Source organism: Mobula hypostoma, chromosome 5 (genome assembly GCF_963921235.1).
Source record: "Mobula hypostoma chromosome 5, sMobHyp1.1, whole genome shotgun sequence".
In the NCBI taxonomy this organism is placed as follows: Eukaryota; Metazoa; Chordata; class Chondrichthyes; order Myliobatiformes; family Myliobatidae; genus Mobula; species Mobula hypostoma.
In genome coordinates, this window is record NC_086101.1 from 151,011,390 (window position 1) to 151,037,281 (window position 25,892).

Below are 25,892 nucleotides of genomic sequence, written 5' to 3' on the forward strand. Positions count from 1 at the left end.
GCCCATCGAGTCTGCTCAGCATTCCATCATGGCTGATACCAGATCCCACTCAACCCCATACACCTTCCTTTTCGCCGTATGCTTTGATGCCCTGACCAATCAGGAAGCAATCAACTTCCACCTTAAATATACACACGGACTTGGCTTCCACCGCAGTCTCTGGCGGAACAGTGCACAGCTTTACTATTCTCTGGCTAAAAAAACTTTTCCTTACTTCTGTTATAAAAATGGTCACCCCTCAATTTTGAGGCTGTGCCCTCTAGTTCCAGATACCCCACCACAGGAAGCATCTACTCCACATCCACCCTATCTGGTCCTTTCAACATTCGGTAGGTTTCAATGAGATCCTCCTGCATTCTTTCTAAGTTCAGTGAGTACAGGCCCAATGCTGCCAAACACTCCTCATATGTCAACCCCTTCATTCCTGAAATCATCCTCGTGAACCTCCTCTGGACCTTCTCCAATGACAACACATCCTTTCTGAGATATGGGGCCCAAAACTGTTGACAATACTCCAACTGCGGCCTGACTGGTGTCTTATAAAGGCTCAGCATTATCTCCTTGCTTTTATATTCTATTCCCCTTGAAATAAGTACCAACATTGCATTTGCCTTCTTTACTACAGACTCAACCTGTAAATCAACCTTCTGGGAGACTTGCCTGAGGACTCCCAAGTCCCTCAGCACCTCTGATGTTTGAACCTTCTCTTCATTTATATAACAGTTTGCACTATTGTTCCTTCTACCATAATATATTATCATACATTTCCCTACACTGTATTCCATCTGCCATTTTTTTGCCCATTCTTCTAATTTGTTCAAGTCCTGCTCCAATCGCATTGCTTCCTCAGCACTACCTACTCCTCCACCTAACTTCATATCATCCATAAACTTTGCCACAAATTCCATTATCTAAATCATTGACAAACAATGTGAAAAGCAGCAGTCCCAATACTGACCCCTGAGGAACACCACTAGTCATTGTCAGCCAAACAGAAAGGCCCCTTTTATTCCCACTTGCTGCCTCCTACCTGTCAGCCAATCCGCTATCCATGCCAGTATCTTTCCTGTAACGCCATAGGATTTTATCTGGTTAAGCAGCCTCATGTGTGGCACCTTATCAAACGCCTTCTGAAAACCCAAGTAAATGACATCCACTGCCTCTCCTTTGTCCACCCTGCTTATTACTTCCTCGAAGAACTCGTAACAGATTTGTCAAGCAAGATTTTCCTTTACAGAAACCATGTTGACTTTGACTTGTTTTATCATTAGTCTCCCAGTATCTCGAAACCTCATCCTCAATAATAGAGTCCAACACTTTCCCACTGAGGTTAAGCTAACTGACCTATAATTTCCTTTAATTTGCCTTCCTCCCTTCTTAAAGAGTGGAGTGACATTTGCAATCTTCCAGTCCTCCAGGACCACACCAGAATCAAATGATTCTTGAAAGATCATGACTAATGCATCCGTTATCTCTTCAGCAACCTCGCTCAAGACTCAGGGATATTGTCCATCTGGTTTCTTCATGAAACAGTATCTACTTGTGCAATAGCCAAATTAGAAACGATTTATACTCTGAACTGGATATTCATGTCCTTTGCACATAGTTATGTTTAATTTACCTGAACGTCCTATTAATACAAAATAGGGAGTGGGATATGTCACTTCACTCAATAGGCTTTATTCTGCAGTATTTTCTATTGAACAAGGTATAATTCACTTAGTTCAATGAGTATACCACATTCCTGTATAGCTTCATTAAAATATCATACAGGCTACACTAGCCTACTTCAATGAATTATCTTGCTTTTTCAAAGACTCTATTTCCCTTTTATTCACTTTCTTGATTCCACTACAAATTGGTTTAATAGCTCAAATTATTAAAGTCAATCACTGAAAGAGAGATGATAAGCAGCATTCTCTATCATCTTTTTGAGGCTAATAGAATCTAAAGTTTTAACCAAAGTATCCTGATATATATTTACTTAGTCACACATCTCACCCCAAACACTTTAAAACCAGAATATTGCTATGAATGAGATTACTATACTTTATAGTCCAACTTTCTTTCAAAGATACAATCTTCAAAAGAACAAAAAGTGACTTATTATAAATATACAACTAGTTAATTTTGTAAAAAATCAGTATTAGAAATGTGCACGTTTGAGTCACCAATGGGGCATAAACAAACATAGCATTTCCAGTTTAAGATGGTGCTACTGAACGTGAGCAACACCTTACAGGTGGTTCCCAAAGCAAGAAATTTGACTAAATTATTAATAACACTTTTTAAAATGGAAAATTGTGGTAAACGATCACCGCAAATAATGAGGTAAGCACAGGCAAGACTGACCCAAGGGTCAGAGCATGTGGGCGCAAGACAGAGCGAAGTCTTGGCGTGTTCCAGGACAGATTGACTGAAAAGGTAAGGTGTAAGAACTGGAGGTGAGGTTCAAGCTGGTTCTGCTCAGCAACATTTTGCTCTGCTCTGCTCGGTACCAAAGCTGATGCTGGGTCATGCCCGGCTGTTGCGGGCTTAGTATCTTCGAGCTTCACCATGATTTGCCTCTGTTTGATGGACTGAGACTGAGACTATGGGCCCACTCTGGCTGCTCCCATCTTGGGATTTATGGCATAAACATGAGGAAACCTGCAGATGCTGGAAACCCAAGCAACACACACAAAATGCTGGACAAGCTCAGCAGGTCAGGTGGCATCTATTGAAAAAAGTAAATAGTCAATATTCATGCCATCAAACAGAATACAAGGTGTTGCTCCTCCAACCTGAGTGTGGTCTCATCACAGCAATAGATGAGACCATGGACTAACATGTCGGAATGGGAATGGGAAGTCAAATTGAAATGAGTGGCGACCGGGAGATCTCGCTTTTTCTGGCGGATAGAACGTAGGTTATTAGCAAAGCAGTCTCCCAATCTACGTTGGGTCTCACCGATATACAGGACACTTATCCTTGCAAGCGGAACAAGTGACATACCTGCCTCTACACATCCTCCCTCACTACCATTCACGGCCCCAAACAGTCCTTCCAGGTGAGGTGACACTTCACTTGTGAGCCTTTTGGGGTCATGTGCTGTTTCCGGTGCAGCCTCCTGTATATTGGTGAGACCCGACGTAGACTGGAAGACCGCTTTGCCAGAAAAAGTGGGATCTCCTGGTGGCCACCCACATCAATTCTACTTCCTATTCCCATATGTTAGTCAATGCCCATCACTTCCTTCTGGTGTTTCTCCCCTTTCCCGTTCTTCCATGGCCTTCTGTCCTCTCCTATCAGATTCCCCTTCTCCAGGAATTTATCTCTTTCACCAGTCAACTTCCCAGCACTTTACTTACCTTGCCCTCTCCCAGTTTCACCTATCACCTTATACTTCTTCCTCCCCTCTCCACACCTTCTTGCTCAGACTTCTCATCTTTTTTTCCAGTCCTGATGAAGGGTCCTGGCCCAAAACATTGACTGTTTACTCATTTCCACAGACACTCCCTGGCCTGCTGAATTCCTCCAGCATTGCGTGTATGCATCTTCATCAAGTTTATGTACGGTGCTCAATTTCATTCTGAATGCTGATGGCTGCTTTATTGTTTGAATGACTTGATTTGATTTGATTGTTTTTTTTCTCTCTGTGCATTGGCTGTTGGTCTTATTTTAAATTGGGGTCTTTGGGGTTTCCTGTTTTGTGGCTGCCTGTAAGCAGATGAATCTCAAGGTTGTACAATTTATACATGATTTGATAATATAATGTAATTTGAACTGTGAACTTTGAATATTTTGTCCAGAATACCAACTAGTTTTGGAGAAAATTTAATAATGCAGTGTATCAAAGCCATAACTCCTAATAAAGCACACTGTTACTTCACATTGGAATTTGCTTCAAATGCATTTTCAAGTCACTTAACAATGCAGTTTTAAGAGGAAAGATTTGCATTATCCTTTCAGACAACTTCTGCATTCTAAACAATACACTCTGCAAAATTCATGAAGTAACACAGCAGGATACATTGCAATAGCATAAAGCTAAATAAGATACTTCTTAAACAAGCAAAACACAGGAAACAGTCTGAAACATGCAATAGAGAATAGGCTTTACAGCCTTAATTACTGATAACACCACTGTTGTTGACAGAATCTCTAATGATGACGAGAAGATGTACAAAAGCAAAATAGATCCAGTGGTTGACTGATTCTGTAACAACAAGCTCGCATCAGTATCAGCAAGAACAAAGATTTGACTGTGGAGTTCAGAAAGAGGAAGTTGGGGGGGGGGAAAAAACACACCAATCCTCAGTGAGGGATCAGTACTGCAAAGAGTGATCAGATTCAAGTTCCTGGGCTTCGACATCTTGTAGAATCTACCTTGGGCTCAATACAAAGAAGTTTGAGGAGTGTTTTTTAGATTATGAGGACATGCAGTCCTCTTTTATTGTCATTTAGTAATGCATGCATTAAGAAATGATACAATGTTCCTCCAGAACGATAGCACAGAAACACAAGACAAACTAAGACTAAAAAAACTGACAAAAACCACATAATTATAACATATAGTTACAACAGTGCAAAGCAATTCCATAATTTGATAAAGAATAGACCATGGGCACAGTAAAAAAAAGTCTCAACGTCTCTCGAAAGTCCCATCATCTCACGCAGACGGTAGAAGGAAGAAAACTCTCCCTGCCATGAACCTCCAGCGCCGCAAACTTGCCGATGCAGCACCCTGGAAGCACCCGACCACAGCCGACTCTTGAGTCCGTCCGGAAACTTCGAGCCTCCAACCAGCCCTCCGACACCGAGCACCATCTCTGCCAAGCGCTTCGACCCCAGCCCCGGCAACTGGCAGTAGGCAAAGCGGAGGATTTGGTGTGTCACCAGACTTGCAAGTTTCTATAGACATACAATGGAAAGCATTCTGACTAGTTGCATCAACGACCAGTAAGGAGGCTTTTATGCACAGGATCAAAAAAAGCTGCAGCGTTGCTGACTCAGCCAGCTCCATCAAGGACACAAGCCTCCCCAACAACAAGGACATCTCCAAGAGGCAGTGCCTCAGGAATAAAGCATCCATCATTAAGAACCCTCACCGTGCAGGACATGCCCTTTTTGTTCAAATCATCAAGGAGGAGATACGGGAGCTGAAGACACATAATCAATGATTCAGAAACAGTTTCTTACCCTCTGCCATCTGAACAGTCCATAATACCATGAACACTACCTCGTTATTCCTTTGTACTATTTATTTATTTTTGCTACTTATAGTAACTTTTATGGCACACTGTACTACCAACACAAAAAAACAAATTTTGCGACATATATCAGTGATAGCAAACCCAATTTTGATTTAAAGGCAAACAACATGGCATGAAAAGGGTGCAACATGCCAGTGCATCATCATTGCAAAAAAATCTATGTTTGCATATTTATCTCACCAATAGCAAATCACAGAGCAGCCGATAAACTGAAACCAAATGTCTGCATAATACTTGCATTTTCAGGAATGGAAATGGAGAAGGGTGTAAGAGTAAGTAGATTCTAAAATAAAGATAGCACAGGTCCTCCCAGTTTACAGATGCCTGATTTACATACAGCCTATACATACGTACGAGCATTTGGAGTACAGTGGGATGGATTTGCCGACTGCTACAGGGCTGCAGGCGTCTTTTGCCGGATGATAACACAACAGGGTATTTCTATGTCTCTTGTCTCGCCATCCACCCCTCAGGCCACAATAATCAGGGGCTGGGTTCAGCCAAGCAAACCTCAGAGCACTGAGCAGACTCACTTGCTTATTCACTGGGTTAGTGAAGGCAGCTGACGCCTGTTGCTCTCCCATATCTTCTCCCAACACTGTTCTTCACTTTCAGCTTTCAAATAGCATGGGTTTTGAGTTCAGGGAAAAAACCTTTATGTAACATGGGGCAGGCAGCTTGGAACTTTAAAAAAAATGGAGTAAGAATTTTCTGCATACATGCAACATGCCACAATTTTGTACATCTGGAAATTTAAGTTTAAGAACTCACAAAAAACTGAAATTGTATTTTATTCCAAAGCACAATCGAAAGCTCCAAGACACCAATTTGATTTTTAACTGTTCGTCACAATTGTTTTTGATAGACAGATTTGTACTTAATCAATGTTTTCTTCCTTTCATTTCTAACAAACTTAGACATCAATCACCAATCTTCATACAGTTTTATTGAGTTAATATTGAATATATCTGCCCAAATATCAAACCTGTTGCAAGTATTTTCCTAATTTTAGATTTCAAAAATATACACTTAGATGACTACAGTATCAAACCAAAGCAGTTTAATTTTACATCAATACAAAATTAAACTATAAAACCAACTGAATTAAGGGTACTCACAGAGAGAAGAACAAGGTTCACCATGACACTGCCTAGACTTCAGTACGTTAGCAACAAGGAGGTATTTGACAAACTTAACTTGTTTTCTCTATTGCAGTAGAGGCCAAACCTGATGTGAGTATATAAAATTCTGGGAGGCATTGATAGGGTAGATAGATATTTTCCACCTGGGTGGAAATGCAAATTACTATAAGGCATAGGTTTAAGTTGGGGGGTTATATGGGAGGCAGGGTTTAAGGGTCAGCACAACATTGTGGGCTGAAGGGCCTGTACTGTGCTATGTTCTATGTGACAGAAGAAAGTTTAAGAAAGTTGGGCAAGGCAAGTATTTTTTAAAACACTGAGAGTGGTAGGTACCTGGAATGAACTGCCAGGGTAAATGGTAAAAGCAGATATGAAAGTAATGTTTGAAAAGCATTTAGATAGACACATAACCAAGCAGGGAATGGAATGAGTATGCAGATAGGTGGATTCTGAACTGGTGGGCTGAAGAGCCCTTCCTGTGTTGAACTGTTCTATTTACATACTAAGATTTCATGGAGATTTTTATTTCTTTCACTTCCACAATAGGGTTCTCTCCTACTTCATCGTCAGACTTTCTACATCCTCCCCCCCACCCCCCACACAGTATTTTTTCCATCAAGTTTGGCAATTTGATCTCAAAGCAAACTGTTAGGATCCATGTTTACAATAAGCTCACTTACTTCTACCTCACCACCACCTTTCAATTCCTGCACTGTCTCCAAATTGTCATGTTGATCATCCTCCATCCAATGTAGGAATAAACCACTATCAATTACTTACAGGAAAACCATGATTACAAAGGCTGAAATTAACTTTGTCTTCTAGACCAAGTTCAGTTCAAGGAAATTCCGATGCTTAACCAGATCATATGCAACCTCTCAATCTGATGTGAGATTCTGAACCTTAAGTCTCTCAAAACCACAAATATCTATTATCAGTAACACTGTATGATCACTACCCAGGTCAGGCCATTTGATAATGAAACTGCAACTGTTCATTTCTACAGCTTTAAGGCTCTTCTGGCCAGCTGCTCATCTGATTCAATGCACAATCTCAATTTCAAATAAAACTGTGGTGCCTGTGTAGGAGCACAGATCTAATCAAGTTTTGTAGTCAAGAAAGGCTCTAAGATTGTTCAAGAAAGGCTCCAACAATAAACGAGGAAACTATAGGCTGGTGAACCTGATTGTCAATAGTGGGAAACTTAGTGGAAAAGGTACTGTAGTCTAAGAGACAGGGCATACAAGTATTGGACAGATCGGGCCTAATTACAGATAGTCAACACGGCTTTGAACATGGCAGATCATTTCCAACCAATTTTATAAAGTTTTTTTCAAGGAGATTACCAGGATAACCGATGAAGGAAAGATAGCTAATGTTTTCTGTATGGACATAAGCAAAGTAGTAAAAAAAGTAGTAAATTATATTCAACATTGGCTCTGTGGGATAAGCCAGAGAATGGTAGTAGATGGTTGCCTCTCTTACTGGAGGCCTGAGAATAATGGTGTGCTGCAGGAATCCGTGAAGGGTCCGTGGCTGTTTGTCATCTTTATCAATGATCTGGATGATAATGTGGTAAAATGGATTGACAAAATTTCAGATGACACCACAATCGGGGGGAGGGGGTAGTGGACAGCGAGAAAGGCTAACAAAGCTTGCAAAGGGATCTGGACAAGCTGGAAAAATGGGCTTGGAAATGGCAGATGGAATTTAATGCAGACAAGTGTGAGGTGTTGCACTTTGGGAGGACAAACCAGGGTAGGATTTACACTAAGCAGCACAGTGGAACAGAGGGATCTGGGAATCCAAAGTTCCCTAATTCCTTGAAAATGGCATCTCAGGTAGAGTTGTAAAGAGTGATTTTGGTACATTAGCTTTCATAAATCAGAGTAATAAGGGATCGAGATGGTGTAAAATAAAACGAGTTTTTTTTTTACTGAGTTTGGGTGAGACTGGAACTAGAGTTCATAAATTAAGGGTGAAAAGCAAAATATTTAAGGGGAACCTATGAATAAATTTCTTCACCCAGAGGGTGGTGCAAGTATAGAACTAGCTGCTAGTGGAAGTGATGAATTGGGTTTCACTGCAATATTTAAGAGAAATGTACAGTACATGGATAGGAGGGGTTGGAAGACTATGGTCCAGGTGTGTGTTGATGGAACTAGGCAGAACAACATTTCGACGTGGAATAGCTGTTGCAAGGAAAGTGACAGTGGAATGAACAGGAGAAAGAGAACATCTGTAAGAGGGTGAGACCAGGTGACGTGGCTGTGATTGGGGAAGTTATAGAGTTATTATGCTTCCATCCTGTATTGTGTGTTGTAAGTGGCAGAGGTACTCATTGTAATCAGCAGGCTGTGCCTAGGAAGAGAGAAATACTGACCAAAAAAATCGTAGATGGATGACTGGAAAATGGCCATTGCTGACATAGACAGGAAGAGTGAGTTACGCAAATTGGAGAATTTAATATCAAGTCCAAAGGCATTGCCTCTCAAACTTGTTCTGGATGTTACTCTGATACACACTTCCCTCCTTCGACCAAAGGCAAAGAAGCAAACTGATGTTACAGCCAACGTCTAGGCTGAAATCAGCTTCTTCTGGTTGAGCTAGTTACACCCTTTAATCATCTAAACCATTATGGAAGCTTTCGCTTCTACTAAATTGAGGATACTCAAAGTTCTTAGGTGCTTCATCCAAAGCACATTACTTTTGCATCATACTTTCACTGACTTGTCAAATCCTGACGTTTACCTGTCACTCAGTAAAAGGAAAATTGACATAAGATTAACTTTGCACAGAAAGAAATCCTTGATGAGAAAAGTAGTTAAAAACGCTTCACTTGTGATACCATTTGCAGATTTGTATATTTATCACAGGTACATTAAAATATGCAGTGAAATGCACCATTTGCAACACAACCTAAGGGATGTGCTGAGGGCAGCTGAACACCATATTTAATTCACCAACATAAAACAATAATAAAAACAGAAAATGCTGGAAACACTCAGCAAATCAGGCAGGAGCTGTAGAATCAGCAACAGAGTTAATGTTTCAGGTCAAAGACCCTTTATCAGAGTAGCTTTCATCAGCATACTAAAACATTTTAACTGAATGCTAGATAACTTTTATATGTTACAGCCTATTACCAGAATAAGACAGCTCAAACCAGGTTATAAGCTTGCCTTGCAAAAGTAATTTTAGATTTCCAGGTCACAGAATTTCAATTATCGCAATAAACTGTGGCAACAGGAAGGATGAGGGTTTTACTGTGTTTGCGTGCTGTCCAAATGAATTGGAAGATACACTGCACCAAGCAACACCAATCTCAACCATAAAAACACAAAGTGATTTATTTTGCCCAATGGCATTACTTTCCTATGTTAGGTAGTTCTAGGCTGGAATATCACATGCATATTCAATTGTGTCATTCACAGAGCAATACTATATTCTGTTTGTTTCAACCCGTCAGCTATACTGTAATTTCAATTGCTATCACATAAAGGAATGAAACCCTCCAAAACATATATATTTCAAACTCCAGTTTTGTATTAGAATATTAGGAAAACTGATTTATAAATCAACTCAAATCTGTGCAATTTTGCAGCAAACTTTGAATACAATGGCAGCCAGTCAAGACATTAGAACTATGGACTTCAATAGTTTTACAAGTGAAACCTTCTGTTAACTCTGAAAAACTAAACAATCTGCTCTCTAAAATAAACTATACTTGTCAATATTATTGAGGAAATGAAAGTAATTTTTTAAAGAGTGCAGATAATAAATTGGTACAATCTAACCTAAAACTCTGACATATGTGTTTACAAACATCAACTTATTTACTCTAAATATTTTTAATTTCACCTCCAATTTCCAAGAATTAGTCATTTTCCTTATAAGGCCCAACTTAAATATACTTGTAAATGAGTCCAGATTTGTTTTTAAAATGCACAAGACAAATCTATTTCAAACCAAATCCACATTTTGTTAAAAATAATCAAATTAACTGAATTAAAAATAATATCCATGTGCTATCACGCAAGGGCCGAGAACACTCTGACCAAAGTCAATTGGCTGTGTTTGAAACTGCTAAGTAAATGACACCAAGTCTGGGATTTCTACATATGCGTTGTCAAATGCTGATGCCCACTGAACTTCCATATAAAATCATGAGGTAACTCTGCCTTTGTACTTCACACAGAGTCCACTTTTACTGAAACACTCCAAAATTTGAAATAAGGGGGAAAAAACTGCTTCCTGAATCTTAGCAGCATACATCAAAGTTGCTGGTGAACGCAACAGGCCAAGCAGCATCTATAGGAAGAGGTGCAGTCGACGTTTCAGGACGAAGGGTCTCGGCCTGAAACGTCGACTGCACCTCTTCCTATAGATGCTGCTTGGCCTGCTGCGTTCACCAGCAACTTTGATGTATGTTGCTTGAATTTCCAGCATCTGCAGAATTCCTGTTGTTTGTCCTGAATCTTAGAGAGGGTTGATATTGTGAGGATCCATAACCACTGATTATAGATAAAGAAGCGAAAGGAAAAGACATGGTACTTCTTTGGTTGTTTTGTTTTTAATTGTGGGTTTTAGTTAATTGATCTTATGGGTTTTAATAACCTGCTTTAAGTTTTTACTAAGATCACTGAATTTTAGAAATACAAATATCTCTGGATGTCAGAGTCAATGAAAAACTTTTGATTAAAAAAATCACAGCTTGGACTTTGCTTTGGCTCTCCACATATGAACTTAAGCACAGAAATTGTAAAATTAAGAAAAAAAGTTATTATATAGCGTACCTCGATCACTTTAGAATATTCTGTGTGCTTCACCCAAGCATGAAATTTCATCGCACCCTGGTGTATATGCCAATAAACTGTTCTAAATTGACAGTATATATTCATGGACAATCAGTGTCAAATGAAATATTCAAACATTTCAACCACGGCTGAAAAGTAGAACTAACTTGAAACAATGAATTATGAGCACAAGGAATTTCGCAGAAAATCCTGAGTAGCACACACAAAATGCTGGAGGAACTCTCAGCAAGAAAGTCTTGGTCCAAATATTCCTCTCCACAGATGCTGTCTGTCCAGTTAAATTCCTCCAATATTTTGTGTCTTACAATGAATCATGTGCCATGCAAACCATGTTAAATCACTTTCCGTCAGTAGAGATCACCAAAGCAGCTTAGGTGTGATGTGTTGTGATAATTAGTAAACAATTCATGGACAGTGATCAAATTTTGTCCACCTTTTCAATATCTGATTGTGGCCCATTCCCAACATTGTGGATCAGTCTAAGATTTCAGGTGAATTTAAGGGAAAATGAACAGCTCTTAATGCACTGAATCCATTCTAATTTCCAACAGCTGAGTTCTCGCTGATTCCAAGCCCATTTTCATGTTGCACACACGTTTCCAAACAGGTAAGATAAATCAACTCAAGACTTTCACATTTCTTGCGTCTGACAGTTTCTAAAACCATTGCATTTGAGTTCTAAATGTGTGTTTTTTTTCTGGTATGATTTTTGAATAATGTTTAATTTATGTCGTTCTTGCGAACGTTCTGTCTGATGGGATGTGCCGATGTTGCTGCTGCAAGTTAAGTTTTCCATTGCAGTTGTGCTTATGACAATAAACACGACTTTTACTTTCAGAATAATCAAGCTTAATGGTTTTCGAAACTGTCAGAAGCAAAAATTCGAAGCGGTTGTGGAAGTACTGATTTGATCTTTCGCTCAGTTGTTTGTAAACACCGGCTGCACTGTAGGGTAAGGCTGCTGGATCCGCCATGGGTGTAAAATGCCAAGAACTATCGCCGTAACCAGTCAGACGTTAGCACTGGGGCCAGCTCACCCCGCGGGGTTGCCAGAAAAGTGGGTGGCGCCCCCAGCATCAGATTCCCTACCCACAGCCCGACAGCAGCCCAGACCACGAGGGGGTGGGACAGCTCGAGCCGCGGCCCGAGGCAGCCCCGAGCCCCGCCCCGCACAATTATCCTTCCCCGCCACCCCTCCGGTATGCCCGAGTGCCTCGTTCCTTCCTCGCAGCCGTCGGCAGCAGCGGAACACTTACGGAGAACAGCTCGTCTCGGACAGGCCGCCTGGGGACTCGGCCCCGCTCGCTCTCCGTCGTCAGCTGTCGTTCAGGGGAGGGGTGAGGTGGTGCGTGTGTGTGTGTTTGTGTGTGTGTGTGGGGGGGTTGGGGGGGTGGGGAGAGGGGACTCCGACGCAGGCGCATTGCCGGTCGGCGCTAACTGCGCCCCTGGCGGGCGCCACGCAGCTCCGCAAGCCGAGGTTGCTCCACAGCGCCCTTCACAGATGGCACGCAGCACAGCAGCTTAGCTGCTCCACTGCCCTCAACGTTGTTCAGAGCTACGAAACTTAAGAATGGTACTCTGCGCCCTTCCCTAGTATGAAGCTGAAACATCTCTCACTGTCAGATGACGTTTTACCGTCTTTTCCTATGAGTATTGACATTTTATTTCAGTTTGGAAAGCTGAACTTTTACTTCAGCTCAATCACAAACAAGAGAAAATCTGCAGATGCTGGAAATCCAAGCAACACTCACAAAGTGCTGGAGGAACTCAGCAGGCCAGGCAGCATCTATGGAAAAGTGTATTGTCGGCGTTTTGGGCTGAGACCCTTCATCAGGACTGGAGAAAAAGAGATGAAGAGTCAGAGTTAGAAGGTGGGGGGAGGGGGGACAAAGCGATAGGTAAACCCAGGAGGAGAGAGGGGTGAAGTAAGTGGGAAGCTGGTGAAAGGTATAGGGCTGGAGAAGAGGGAACCTGACAGGAGAGGACAGAAAAAAGAAAGGGGGAGGAGCACCAGAGGGAGGTAAGGAGATAAGGTGAGAGAGAGAAATGGGAATGGGGAATGGTGAAAGAGAGAGTGGGCATTACTGGAAGTTTGAGAAATCGATGTTTATGATAATCAGGTAGGAAGTTACACAGATGGAATATAAGGTGTTGTTCCTCCAACTTGAGTGTGGGCACATCGCAACAGTAGAAGAGGCCATGGACTTGACTTGTTGGAATGGGATGGGGAACTGGAATTAAAATGGGTAGCCACTAAGAGATCCCACTTTTTCTGGTGGTTGGAGCATAGGTCCCGGCAAAGTGATCTCCCAATCTACATTGGGTCTCACCAATATACAGGAGGTCACACTGGGAGCACTGGATACAGTAGATGACCTCAACAGATTCACAGGTCAAGTGTTACCTCACCTGGAAGGAATGTTTGGGGCCCTCAAGAAAGGGGAGGGAGATGTCAAAAATGGACCAGGTAAATCTGAGAGTAGGGTGAAAGTTGGAGGCAAAGTTGAGGAAATCGACGAGAGGAGGAATTTAAGGTGGGGGCTTATATGGGAGGCAGGGTTTGAGGATCGGCACAACATTGTGGGCCAAAGGGCCTGTACTGTGCTGTACTATTCTATGTTCTATGTTCTATCTATCTGCATGGGTACAGGAATCCCACGCTATATTGATGACTGCATTGGTGCTGCTTCCTGCACCCATGTGGCGCTCATCGACTTCATCAACTTTGCTTCCACCTCCCTCCCCTTTCTCGATCTCTCTCCCTCTATCTCTGGAGATAGTGTCTCTATTGATATGAATTATAAACCCCATGACTCTCACAGCTACCTGGACTAGATCTTTTCCCACCGTTACGTATAAAAATGCCATCCCCTTCTCTCAAATCCTCCGTCTCCACTGCATCTGCTCTCGGGATGAGGCTTTTCATTCCAGAGCGAAGGAGATGCCCTCCTTCTTCAAAGAAAGGGGCTTCCCTTCCTCCACCATCAATGCTGCCGTCAAGCACATCTGTTCAATTTCATGCACGTCTTCCCGCATCCCATCTTCCCGCCACCCCACCAGGGATTGGTTTCCTCTTGTCCTCACCTATGACCTCACCAGCCTTCACATCCAGCACATAATTCTCTGTAATTTCCACCATCTCCAATGATCCCATCACCAAGCACATTTTTCCCTTCTTTCCAATTTCTTCTTTCCACAGGGATTACTCCCTACGTGACTCCCTTGTCCATTCGTCCTTCTCCTCTGATCTCCCTGCTGGCATTTATCCTTGCAAGTGGAACAAGGGCTACACCTTCTCCCTCACTACTATTCAGGGCCCCAAACTATCCTTCCAGTTGAGGTGAAACTTCACCTGTGAGTCTGTTGAGGTCATCTACTCTATCAGGTGTTCCCAGTGTGGCCTTCTGTATATTGATGAGACCTGAAGTCGACTGGGAGACCACTTCACCAAGCACCTACGCACCATCCGTCAGAAAAAATGGGATCTCCCAGTGGCCACCCATTTTAATTCCACTTCCCTTCCCATTCCATCATGTCATCTCTACTATAACAATGAGGCCACACTCAGGTTGGAGGAGCAACACCTTGTATTCCATCTCAGTACCGTCCAACCTGAAGGCATGAACTTTTCTCGAACTTCCAGTAATGCCCCCCCCCCACCATCCCCTTTCCCCTCTCTCACCTTATCTCCTTGCCTGCCCATCACTCTCGCTGGTGCTCCTCCTGCTTTCCTTTCTTCCCTGGCCTTCTGTCCTCTCTTATCAGACTCCCCATTCTCCAGCTCTGCCTTTCTTTCACCAATCAACTTCCCAGCTTTTTACTTCACCTCCTGGTTTCACCTATCACCTTGTATTTCTTCCTCCCCTCCCCCACCTTTTAATTCTGACTCCTCATCTTTTTTTTCTCCAGACTTGATGAAGTGTCTCAGCCTGAAATGTCAACTATACTCTTTTCTGTAGATGCTGCCTGGCCTGCTGAGTTTCTCCAGCATTTTAAGTATTTTACTTTAGTTTTCCAGTTGTTTGAAGACATTCTGAGAAGCCTGGGTTTTCTTGTCTTGTTCTCAGCGTATGCTCTTCTGGTTTTAATTTACACAATTAAATTTGAATTAATATTGTAAGAAATACAGGCCCAAGTCCCAAAATAGCAATGTCTGGTGACTGTTGTGAAGTAGATGAGAATTCCTACTGTGGATATTAAAAATTAACTGGTATTTTGGGACTGGGTTGAATATTAAATCGTAATTTGAATATGTTTTTTTCCTATGTAGTCAATTCTGGCATAGTTAAATTTGCCATTTTAACTGATTTCTCCTTCTTGAGTGTAGAAAATTAAGTGAGTTCCAAAAAGGTTACCTAGAAAGTCAGGGTGACGGGTAGGAAGAAAGATTGATGGATTACAGCAGTAATGGACTGGATGAGAAAATCTGCAGATGCTAGAAATCCAAATGCTGGAGAAACTCAGCAGGCCAGGTAACACCAATGGAAAAGAGTATACAGCCAACATTTCTGGCTAAGACCCTTCATCAGGATCGTATTAGAAATAACTTTGGCACATTGTTGGGGAAAAAAATACATTTTATTTGAAATGGCGTGTCTTATTTTAGCTATCGAATTTTCTTCTATGATTAGATAATGATCATAGAAGAAAATTCAATCGCTGAAGTGTGGTGTAAAAGGCACAACAGCACCTCTTTCATCTCAGACAGTTGAAGAAGTTTGGTATGGGCCCCCAAATCCTAAGAATGTTCTGTAGGGGCACAATTGAGAGCATCCTGACTAGCTGCATCACTGCCTGGTATGGGAACTTCCCTCAATCGCAGGACTCTTCAGAGAGTGGTGTGGACAGCCCAGAGCATCTGTAGATGTGAACTTCCCACTATTCAGGACAGTTACAAAGACAGGTGTGTAAAAAGGCCTGAAGGATCATTGGGGACCTCAGTCACCCCAACTACAAACTGTTCCAGCTGCTACCATCCGGGAAACGGTACCACAGCATAAAAGCAAGGACCAACAGGCTCCAGGGACAGCTTCTTCCACCAGGCCATCAGACTGATTAACTCATGCTGATGCAACTGTATTTCTATGTTATATTGACTCTACTGTTGTACATAATATTCATTATAAATTACCGTAAATTGCACATTGCACATTTAGGTGGAGACCCCTAGGCCTGAGTCGACATAGTAGTAGTAACATAAAGATTTTTACTCCTCATGTATACGAAGGATGTAAGTAATAAAGTCAATTCAATTCAATCCAAGATAAGAATTAAACCATCATCAGTCTTATAGAATTAAAAGCGGGAGTTTAGACTGGTTTGCAATTTATTGTGTTTATTGAAGATAACATTTGATTCAATTAGAGTTAAAAATGCTCTCATCTCAGATTGTAAATTGAAATGAATAGTTCTGCACAATACAAATTGGATCAAATAATAAAAAAGTTTAGTTTGCTTAACAAGTTTCTGTCAAGTGTGAATAATCATTGCAGACTATGAGAAAAAGCAAAATCTTATACAAAAATAATTTAATATAATAATTTAATAGTTATACAATTAACCTTTTGTATTCAGCTTGCTTGCTTGGTACTGACAAGATGTGTGATCCTATAACTCTTGCAATTAGGAGGAAAAATAGTACTGATATATCCAATCAACTTTCTAATTTCAATATTGAAGAAAGCTATAAAAATAGGCTTTGACTTTGATTGTTTTAAATCCTACCTTTAAGTCAAAATAACTAAACCACTGAATAATCCTCATGTATCTCAGCATGTGGAGTGGGAACTAAGGCAAGCTAAAGTGGGGATCACATTGATGGCATCAGTTTTGCAACCAGGGGACTACAGACACAATAAATATTCAATGACAATCTTATTGACCCAACTGGTTATTGTGATTTGTTTGCTATAGGTTCAACAGGAAGTTGATTAGCAGTGACTGATTCTCCAGGAAGTCCAAACATTTGGGGATTGACTCCTGTAGCCAGTGCTGCAGCAAGCACATGACTAACTGGAAGAAAACTAAGGCTGAAGAGGTCAAGTGGCTCAGCTATAAAGGCAGTTTGGTGGCCTGCACCAACAAAAATTGGCAAAACTTAACAATCCTGTATGCCATGAAGAACCGCCTGAATTAATGCAACTTTTTAAACAGGCCCTCTGAGGAAAGGAGTTATTCTTAATAAGTCAAAAGCACAATAATCTATAACTGACCCAAGGAAGAAAATAATCAAATCACACTGTGAAATGTGTTGCTTTAAATCTGTCCACCTTTTGAGACCCTGTTTGTGGTGGTGGTGGTGGTCAGATTTTTGCAGTATAGTGTAGCTATAAAGTAGCAATGGCCATCAGATTGACTTTGACAGTACAAAACTACTGTGCCACTCCAATGACTTTAGGGACCGCCCGGTGAAGGAAGCTATTGAAATAAAGTGAGAGGTAAAGAATTTTAATAAAGACGAAGGTCTCACTCTAAGTAAAAACTGGAATTCAATTGTAAACAATGTGGGACAGTAGAAATCTGATTGGATGAGTACTAACCAATCAGGAGGGTTGGACGACAGGCGTATAAATACCACCAGACTAGATATGCCCAGGCATCGTCCCTGATGAAGATGGCAGAGTTTATCATCGAGAAGTCCAAGCTCAAACGCATTAGTTTGTTATAAAGTAGTATTCAAACTTAAATAGTTGGCAAGGGGACTGGACAGGATGATCACCTACACATTATGAGAACAGACTTCATTCAGTAATCAGTAGTAGTGAATATTTTTATTCAAGATCATCTAATGTTAAATCTGCATCTATCTATAGTATTTAAGATTAACGTGATCTCTGTGTTAAATAGGACTCCTATATTTTTTAATGCAAAATACAATTGTTTGTAAAGAAATGCCAAAAATGTTAATGGTATAAGAAGCAGTTGAAATATTTCCAAATTAAAAAATCAACTGTGATTTATTATTTCCCTGATTTAGTGCAAGTTTCCCCCGTAAAGATTTACATTATTTGCCCAAACTCAGGTACAAATTGTAAACAGACAAGGTGTGATAGCAATGTTGCAGTTTTAGAAATCAAGAGCATTTAAATTTTATGCAAGCAGTACTAGTTATCACCTTGCTACATTAACAACCAAAATCATTCAATCCCAAGCCATGGAGATTGTGCCTTTTCTCTCTCCTCCTGATCTACCCAGTTCCTCCTATATCCACCCTGCCGCCCATCACACTATTTTCTTTCCCCTACCCAACCTGGTCCATCTTCCCATTACCTAAACACTCCTCCCACTGGATTCCCCTCCACAACTGTTCCCATCTGCCCTCCCCAGCTCCCTTATTCAATTCTGTGCTTCACCATCTTTTCAGATCATATTTCAGCATCTGTAGCCCTTTGTCCTCTCCAACGCTCATCTTCCAGCATCTATTACTATTTTCATTCCTCCCTCCGCCATTTGCCTATCATGCCTCCTCACCTGGATCCACCTATTGCTTACAAGCTCTTGCCCTTTCCCCTCACCACTTTATACTGCTTTCCCCATCCCACCCCACTTTTCAGTTCAAATGAAGCCTCTAAACTTGAAACATCAATTGTCCATTTCCCTCTACAGATACTGCTTGACTCACTGGGTTCCTTTAACAATTTTTTTTCCACAGATGCCAGCAACTTCAGTCTCTAGTATCTCCAGTACTTTTATCTTGTCTGGATAGTGTATTAAAATATTGAGTCTGCAAAATATTAACCACAATCTTAAATTCCTCTGCATTTGAGAAATTCTCTAGAACAGCTTAGCAACATTAAAATGTAGAGTTCCAATCTCTTGTCATCAATTGCATCACCCTGAATCCCATAGTGATCTTTCTCAAGGCTGGTGGTCACTCATTAGTTAGTTAATTAGATCATGGTACACAAATGTAAAAAAATACCAGAAATTCTTTTTGGTTTCCACGTACAGGAGAGTTTTTTAAAGTGGAAAAACAGTTGCACTGGGGCAGTTTCAATCTCTCAGCCACAGAAGTCCAGCCCAGTGGTATGAACTGGGGTCTTCCTTGGTTGCAATGGATGACCACCTGTGTCTTGTCATGTCCTGCAGTTGCAGTACTGCTTCTTAGCCATTGGATCTCACTGTAGTTCTCATCTGCCCAGACCACCATTACTGACTTTACATGCTAGGACAGGCATATCCCTGTCTCACTGGGGTATGAGGCTGCTGGCTACCCTCACCTCGTTTAGTCCGCCTATCAAAGCGGTGTACCGGGATGTAGCCACTGTTGCATGCAAACATCTACTTGGAGCCCACAGGTGAGTGTGGAGTGTCCGATGGGGACTAAAAGTGAGTGAGCTGCCCCAGAATGGACACGACAACTCCCTTCACCAGAGGTTCTACCGCTCCCTGGACATCCCATTGCGTAAACTTCCATAACTTCACCAAACCTTCCGTTACACCATGGACCATGACGAGGAAAACTAGCTTAAACAAAATAAAACTCAACCTCTGTTGGAACCATCAAGGAAAGTTGTAGCATTTTTGAAATACATAGCAACCCGATGTTTCTTGCCAACGTTCAGTCCAGGTCTTGAGGTAACAAGCTTGACTTTGGCAAAACAGAATTTGGACATTTGTCACATTCCTTGTTGGCTGTTGCTATTTTTAAGAGTTGTACCATAGAAAGTATCCTATCCAGCTATATCACAGCTTGATACGGCATTCATTCTGCTCAAAATTACAAAAAATCTGCAGTTATGAATGCAGCCCAGTCCATCGCACAAACAACCTCCCCTCACTGACTCTGTTTACACATTCAGCTGCCTCAGGAAAACAGCCAAGATAACCAAAGACGCTGGTCATTCTTTCTTCTCCCCCTCCCACTGGGCAAAAGATACAAAAGCTTAAAAGCATATGTATACCACCAGACCAAAGGTCAGTTTCAATACTGCTGTTATTAAACTCTTGAACAAATCACTTATCTGCTACAGATGAACCTTTGATAGGCCAATCTACCATGCTATGGGCCTCGCTCTTCTACCTGTATTGTACTTTCTCTGTAACTGTGATACTGTATGATGCATTTTTTTAGTAACTCAATGTACTTACATATAGCATGATCTGTACCAACTAAAAGATTATTGCTGTATCTTGGTACATGTGACATATAATAAATCAATTCCAATTTCATTCTGATTACAGGTTTGGATAGCTGTGAAATACTGGTTCTGGTTGACCTTCCACAGTGTTGTAAAATTGTTTCGTGTGATGAGTTAGACATATAAAGTCCCTGATCCATTTGAACAATATGTTTGCAAACATACTAATTCAAATGTCAAATGTGTTCAGATCAATGATAAACTACAGAGTACCCACAGACCTATCTACTAAAAGCCATCTGCACCATGTAACAGGAAGCATATTTTCCAAACACTTTAACCTCAGAGACACTGGTGAGCAGAGTACACAGGTAATCTGTTGTATCTGTACCTTCCTTTTACTTTCTCTTGGTTCCATAATTTTGTAACTATCTTGTGTGATGAATTTCTTCCATTTTTTCAGAACCTAATCATTTCAGTTCTTTGTTAAATATGCTTACTGGCTAAACAGATGCTTTTGCTGTTGGAGCCCATTGCTCCAGGCCATGTGATGAATGACACTAATAAGCTATAGAGTCATACAACAGGGAACCAGGTCCTTAGGCCCAACTAATCCATGCCTACCGAGACTTTGTCTAAACAATCCCAATTGCCTGAATTTGGCACACATCCCTCTAAACCAGTGGTTCCCAACCTGCAGTCCATGGACCCTTGCCTAATAGTATTGGTCAATGGCATGTAAAGGTTGTGAATCACTGCAGACATCCCACCCTGCAAAATCTCATTTCAGGGAGGTAGCACCATCAATTTGTGGGAGACTCCCGGAACTTGTGGGAGAGGTGGGATATCTGCAATAGAGTAGCTCCTTAGCAGCTAGCCAGCTAGTTTAGATAACATTAGCTATACTAATGAACGAATGACACCTGTTAAACTCACCTCAACATGTCTTTTACAGTTTTAACCCACCATGGGCAATAGAAAAGTCATTGTTGCAAACAGTGCAGCGAGCAACACTGTCATTATTCTTGACCCCTATTAGGCAGGGGTACACTTTGGTGTAGTCTGGGGTGACGTACGTTTTATATTTTCTTTTTTTGGAACACTCTGCCACTCTGACTTTTTTTGGAACTCTCTCGCTCTCTCTCGTGTGCTCTCTCACGCTTGCTTACTCGCTTTTGCTCTCGCTCTCTCTCTCTCGCTCTCTTGCACTTGCTTTCTTGCTCTCTCTCTCGCACGTGCTTGCTTTCTCGCTCTTGCTCTCACTCTCTCTCTCTCGCTCTCTTGCGCTTGCTTTCTTGCTCCCTCTCACACGCGCTCTCTCTCGGTCACTCTCACTTGCGCTTGCTTTCTTGCTCTCGCTCTCGCACTTTCTTGCTCTTGCGCTCACTCTCTCGCCCTTTCTCGCACTTTCTCTCACGCTCGCTCTCAAAAAAATCAATTTCCGGGACATTGTATATACGGGCATCAAGGAGCCGCTATTAATATACGGGAGACACCCAGAACTTCCGGGAGAGGTGGGATGTTTGTCACTGCTCTAAACCATTTCCCTCCATGTACCTATGAAAGTGTCCTTTCGATGTTGTTGATGTGCCTGCCTCAACCGCTTCCTCTGGCAGCTCATTCCATATTCTGTCCACCTTATAGGTGCAAATGTTGCCCCTCAGGTTCCTATTAAATCACCTCCCCCCCCTAAAATAAAACCATATCCTCCAATTCTTAATTTCCCCACATTGGGAAAACAACTTTGCACACTCACCTTATCTATGCTCCCATGATTTTATACACTTCTATGTGATCATCAGCATTCTGCTGCACTTCAATGAATAAAATCCAAACCTGCTAAATCTCTCTATAGTTCAATCCCCTCCAATCCATGCAAAATCCTCACAAGTCTCCTTTGCACTTAATGGCATCTTTCCTGTAACAATCCAACCAAAACTGAACTCTATATTCCAAATGCAGTTTCATCAAATCCTCTACACTTACAAAGCAAAGTTTATCCTGCAGGCACTTAGGTTTACAAATTGAGCTAATCACATTCTTGAAGCAAAACAAAAGGATTATCACCTTTGGAGAAACTGCAAACTTTGTGTCATGGCAGGTTGGATGAAATGGGAAGATGGACAAGATGGTGCCTGCTTACTACGCTCCTTCAGTCAACATCTTCTGTACAGATCATGAAACCATATATTTCACTTCCTTTATGTATTTTACATTTGTTTTTCATCTTGAATGTGACTTTGGAACTGTTGGAGCCTGTGATTTGCAGTATGGAGATCGCTTTGGTGTTTCAGCACTCTGCAGTCTGTGAGACGATTTCAGGAGGCAGAGGCAGCCTGCAGCGACCTCGTGGCAAGAAGGCTGCAGTATGGGCGAGAGCCAATGTTCAATTCCATTTCTATTGTTTGCCAATTAAAGCAACAACGGAGATTGAAACATCGAGGCGAATATGGAAGGTGAGCACCGGCTACCTGCCTTTTGATCACTGGGGGATTGCTCTACATTTGGGGAGGAGAGAGGCTACAACTGTGCCTGAAGAATGTTATCCAGGTTTTCTGCATTTTGGATATGGACTTTTGCGTCGGGGGAGGACAATTTGGGATCGCTGTACATGTTCCATTCCTGGGGGGGGTTTTTGTGCAGGCAAGAGGGATTTGGGGTGGTTGATCATCATGCTGCCGTTCTTTTCTTTGCTTTGTAGCTATCTGGAGAATAGAATTTCAGAACTGTATACTTTAATAGTAAATGAACTTTGAACCTTTGAATGTACTGATGTCCTGAAATCAGGACATCTTATTGTGCTTTCCCATCCGAATCAGAATCAGAATTAGAATCAAATTTATTTTCACCGACTTAGATGTCATGAAATTTTTTGATTTGTGGCAGCAGTACAGTATTAAGATTTAAAAGTACTATAAATTACAAAACTAAATAGCACAAACAAAAAGAATAATGACCTAGTATTCACGAGTTTATGTACCATTTAGAGATCAGATGGTGAAGGAGAAGGAACTGTTCTTGGAATGTTGAGTGTGATCTTCAGGCCTCTGCAACAGCTACTGATGGTAGTAATGAGAAAAGAGCATGTCTGGGATGGTAAGGGTTCTTAGTGATGGTTGTCACCTTCTCGGGGCACTACTTCTTGAAGTTGTCTTCGGTGATGGGAAGGATTTGACCTCTGACAGAACCGGCTGAGTGTACAACCCCCTGCAGCCCCTTGCAATCCTGTGCATTGGAGCCACCATAACAGACAGTGATGTAACCAGCTTTCCAAGGTACATCTATAGAAATTCGTAAGAGTCTTTAATGACAGAGTGTATCTCCTCAAACTCCTAATGAGTTAGCCCCACCAGCATGCCTTCTTCATGATTGCATCGATATGCTGGCTTCAGGATAGATCCTCTGAGATGCTCAGGAACATGAAGCTGCTTAACCTTTCCACCACAGACGCCTTGATGAGGTCTGGTGTGTGTTCTCCCAAATTATTGTTCCTGAGGTCCACAATAGATTGCTGACATTGAGTGAAAGGTTGTTGTTACAACATGACATCACTCAATCAACTGATCTATCTCACCCTTGTACACCTTCTCATCGCCATCTGAGATTCTACAAAACAAAGGTGTAATTGGTGAATTTATAGGTGACATCTGAGCTTAGCTACACACTCATGAGTGTATACAGAGTAGAGCAGTGGCCTAACTATACATCCTTGATTGAAAACATTCATCCACAGGGATCACTCACTGCTGTGAGCAGATAAAGCAGCAAGTTATCCTCAATTCCATGAAAATGCTACTTGTTACATTCCTGATCCCTGTGTAAAAAGTAGTTCAGATCAAGAAATATTTAAATACTGTAAATTAATGCATTTAAACCAAAATGTGTTGTGTGTGAGTTTGCCTGGAGATAGAATAACGCCTTGTGACTCCAAACAATTAATATGCCAAGTCATGAGAGAGCATGGCAACATTCCAAGTTACTAAATAAGTTTAGTGAAAAAGTGCAGTTAGAAAGTTATTTGTAGTATTTGTATAATCTGGAAAAAATCTGGTCTCTGGCTAATGTTAGATGAGTTAAGTTTGCACACCAGTTGTTTGTCACTTTGTGCATAGATTATCATTGATTTTATTGTATTTCTCTGTTCTACTGTGAATGCATGCAAGAAAATAAATCTCAAGGTATTATATGGTGGCATATACATAGTTTGATAATAAATTTACTTTGAACTTTGAGTGGGGAAATGGCCTATATAGATAGGAGAGGGAGGAGTGAGGAGACAGAGGCCTGAGGTGAGTGGTGGAGAGGAAGGGTGAAGGAAAGTAGGAAGGACAAGTCAGGTACAGGAGGAAGAAGAAGTAAAGCTGGGAAATGGCCATGTGTATGACAGTTAGATGAAGACAAATAAAAGGAGAGGGAGATGGAGCCAGTGAAGGGAGAAAAATGTGAAAACTGGAGATACATTCCATTGCACCTGCTGCCTTCGTTCTTCTTGGTGGTAGAGTTTACAGAGGGGCTTCATTTGGTTTTAGTTTATTATTGTCATGTGCACAAGATATAATGAAAAGCTTTGTTTGTTTGCTATTCAGTTAGATCATTCTATACATAAATACTGAAACACGCTGGTTTCCTTGGCTGCGTAAGTCTAGGGAAGGCAACCTCTGGCCCCGCCAAACTCGTGCGATTGAGGTGCGCTCAATCCCACCCCAAACCCCGGTTTGTGTGGAAACTGTGTCGTTTGCTACCCTGTTACAAAATAATGCCACAAAATAGCAGACAGCACACTACATACGATTAAAGGAATTATACTTATGAATCTTAACTGAAGGGTTAGTAAAGAGTAACAAAAAGACAAGGGCCTATTCTGCTTAAACAGTCAAATGTGCACAAGTTGGAGCTGACCTTGAACTTCTGTCACTTACGCACTGGCCCTCAGTCCATGTGAAAGTACACACCACCTTCCAAACGTCGCTCACAATCCATCTCGAACAAACCAGTCTCCCACCAATCGTATGCTATGACCGGTTCTCCCCAGTGTCTTCTCTCTTCATCGCCTCTCAAATAAAAGAAAACCTCAAGCCCGACCTTATTGTCCCTCACTGGGAAAACCTCCCTCTAACTGGATGGCACACATTCCACATCATCCCTTATCTTCAACAATAACCCAAACAGGCTGAAAGCAGAACAAACAGCTCTTGCAGAGTTGCTAAATGAAATACCTACAGCATAACAGTAAAAATGTAAACATAGAAACATAGAAAATAGGTGCAGGAGTAGGCCATTCGGCCCTTCGAGCCTGCACCACCATTTATTATGATCATGGCTGATCATTCAACTCAGAACCTCGCCCCAGCCTTCCCTCCATACCCCCTGATCCCCGTAGTCACAAGGGCCATATCTAACTCCCTCTTAAATATAGCCAATGAACTGGCCTCAACAGTTTGCTGTGGCAGAGAATTCCACAGATTCACCACTCTCTGTGTGAAGAAGTTTTTCCTAATCTCGGTCCTAAAAGGCTTCCCCTCTATCCTCAAACTGTGGCCCCTCGTTCTGGACTTCCCCAACATCGGGAACAATCTTCCTGCATCTAGCCTGTCCAAT

At 41.6% G+C, this 25,892-nt stretch overlaps 1 protein-coding gene across 4 annotated transcripts in view; it reads right to left on the reverse strand.

Moving 5' to 3' along the window:
* The window catches only part of LOC134347073 (lysine-specific demethylase 4C-like), a 394,026-nt gene extending 381,425 nt beyond the window's left edge, over positions 1 to 12,601 (reverse strand). For all 4 annotated transcript variants that reach the window (XM_063049177.1, XM_063049178.1, XM_063049180.1 and 1 more), the window contains exon 1: positions 12,471 to 12,601. The gene's annotated coding sequence lies outside the window, so the exon portion shown is untranslated. The remainder of the gene's footprint in view (positions 1 to 12,470) is intronic.
* Positions 12,602 to 25,892: the final 13,291 nt, after the last annotated feature.